This window comes from Lupinus angustifolius, chromosome LG04, assembly GCF_001865875.1.
Source record: "Lupinus angustifolius cultivar Tanjil chromosome LG04, LupAngTanjil_v1.0, whole genome shotgun sequence".
NCBI lineage: Eukaryota > Viridiplantae > Streptophyta > Magnoliopsida > Fabales > Fabaceae > Lupinus > Lupinus angustifolius.
The window spans coordinates 23488098-23491145 of NC_032012.1; positions in this window are offsets into that span (position 1 = coordinate 23488098).

Genomic DNA, 3048 nt, shown 5'->3' on the forward strand with positions numbered 1-3048 from the left:
GCAATACTCATATGATAAATATGCTCATGAAAGACTTTAGGTATCAAACTCTTAGTCAGTGGATCAACTAGCATAAAATTTGTCCTCATATGTTCTATGGAAGTTTGTTTATTTTGAATATTTTTTTAACAACTAGAAACTTGATGTCAATAAAATTTGACTTTGTAGAACTCATATTATTTTTGGAGTAAAGAACCGCAAACTTAGTGTCACAATAAATTCTCGGTGGTCTTTTAATACCATTGACCACGTGTAAGCCAGTGACAAAATTTCCGCAACCATATGTCATGGTCTGATGTTTCAAAAAAAACCATGAACTCCGCAACCATGGTTGAAGGAGCTATGAGCGTCTGTTTAACAGACTTCCAAGATAAAATATATCCATAAGTGGAGTGTCTCTTGCCTAGACACCCAAAAATCGAAATCAAAGTACCCAATGATATCTAAATTCTCAGACTTTCGATAAGTGAGCATGCACTCCTTTGTTCTCTTTAATTAACGTATAACACGTTTGACTACCTTCTAGTGATGCATTACAAGATTTCTCAAATATCTTCCCAAAAAACTTCCACGACAAATGCTATGTCAGGATATGTACAAATTTGAACATATATTAGACTTCCTACTGCAAATGCATAATGAATCTTTTGTGTCTCTGATCTTTTAAGGTCATTTTTGGGGCACTTTTCGAGACTAAACTTGTCTCCCTTAGCTATAGGGTTATCCCCTAGTTTATTGTCTTTCATTTCAAATCTACCGAGGACTTTATCTATATAGATTTCTTATGACAACCTTAAGATACCTTGAGAACGATCTCTTTGTATATGAATATCTAATACAAAATAAGCTTCTCCAAGATCATTCATTTCTAAATTATTTGTTAGAAATCTCTTGGTCTCATACAATAGTCTCATATCATTACTAGCAAGCAGTATATCATCGACATATAATACAATGAAGATAAATTTACTCCTATTGAACCTTTTGTAACACCGCGAATTTCACGATTTTGAATTATAAGATTTTATTAATATTTTTATTAATTATATATTCGAAAATGAATTTCTGGGAATTTTCGGTAATGAATTAGACGAAACTCTAGTTGAGTTTTAGTCTTGTAATTTTATTTCCTATTTTGTGGTAAATGTTGGCAATTTTCGGAGCCAGTCGGTTCTGAACCACTGTCGGGGCCGAAATCCACCCGGTACGGCTCAAGTGGTTTTTGAGTTCCATAACTCGAAATCGAATTCCGATCACAACGTTGGCTTCGTAATTTCATTTCGAGTCAATATAGACCCTGAATACACCCATACCTATTTTCTAAATATTTTTTACTCGGAATGCTGAAATCCGAAATTCTAATCGGATATTACGATCGGGCGATTTATAATATCCGATCGAGTATTAGCCGATAATACTCGAGCATGTTTATCGCACGTGTCCGCGAAGTGGTCATTTCGCATTGGGATGCGAAAGTTGACTTCCATAAAGTAAACCTCACATCACTCAATCCCACCATTAGCCACCCTAGGAGAGCCACCCTAGGAGATTTTCATGATTGCCTAGGAGGGAAATCAGATTTCCCTCTCCCCTTAAACCCTCACACTCCCCACTTCACTCTATCACTTTAGCATTTTCAAAGAAGAGGTAAAAACCTATCTTCATTTTTCTCTCATTTCTCCTTTCTTCTTCCATCTTCAAACTTTGATCTCTCAACATTCAACCAATGGATGTTGATGAGATTTAAGTATGTTATTCATGAACATGTCAAGAACATATTCAACCGTTGAAATTTTCTAAAACGCTTTCTAACTCATTTTCTTCTCAAAACCGAAAATGATGATGTTCTTGAACTTATGAAAATATTTTGTTGAAACCATGAACAACTTGTGTTCATGGAGTTGTTATAATGTTGTACTACATATATTTTGTTGTTTTAGCCAAAGGGGATGATGATAAAATCAAAGGAACCTTTAGGAAGTGTTTTGTAAAAATGAGAATGTATGTATTTCTATTTGTTGTTAGCCTTAAAACCATGGCTTGGAACAAGTTGGAAAAGTAGAAACTTTTGTTAAAAAGGATGTTAAGGTTTATGAGTACATGAATGTCTCATAAAACTCTTAAATGATATTTTGAATAACTTACTTTAAAGTGGTAAGATTATCAAAGGATGTCTTAAATCGGAATATGTAGTTTTACTAAAAACATTATGTTTAAAATGGATGGAAATCGTGAACGGACTTTCGATGAAAAAGGATGGTCAAGAACATGTAATGTTTGATCGGATGGATGAAATGGATGTATGATCACGATGGAAAAAGAGAAATGATTTTAAGTATTTAGTAACGATTTTAGAAATATCGGAAACTAACGGATTTTTATTGTGGTAGTTACGAAGATTTCGGTGTTTGAACTTTGAAACCAAACCACCCTTAGCCGACAAGTTAAAGCACGCTTCACTAAGGTGAGAGAGAACACATCGTGACATAGTGGTGTCCGAATATGACACCCGGATCTCCTAAACCATCTCAAAGGTTTTGGAGTTAACTTGGGTTTCAAGAAACCCAAGATTTTGTATGTTTGAATATTTTGAATATATATGATTGTTGATGAAATGTGTTGAATATTGTATATGAATGTTGTTGAAACTTTTCTGAGTGCAGGGGTTTGAAAAACTAAGTTTAAATATGTTTCGGTTGTCGAAAAGGGCAAAAATTGGTATTCTATCCAAGTCCCTGTCGCTTGGGCGAGCACAGTCTCGCTTGGGCGAGGGGAAGTTTTTGGTTCTGGAACACCTCGCCCGGGCGAGCAAGGGTCTCGCTTAGGCGAAAAATGCCCAGGATTTCGATGAAAATTGAGAATTTTCTCGCTTGGGCGAGCTCAGGCCTCGCCCGGGCGAGCAAAAGCCCGCTTGGGCGAAAAAAAAAAACCAGAATTTTAATGAGGTCTCGCTTGGGGGATAATACTTTCGCCTGGGCAAGGAAAGCTCCAGTTTATTTGGGATTTAAAGACGAATTGTCGCCTGGGGCGACTAGTCCCCGCTTGGGC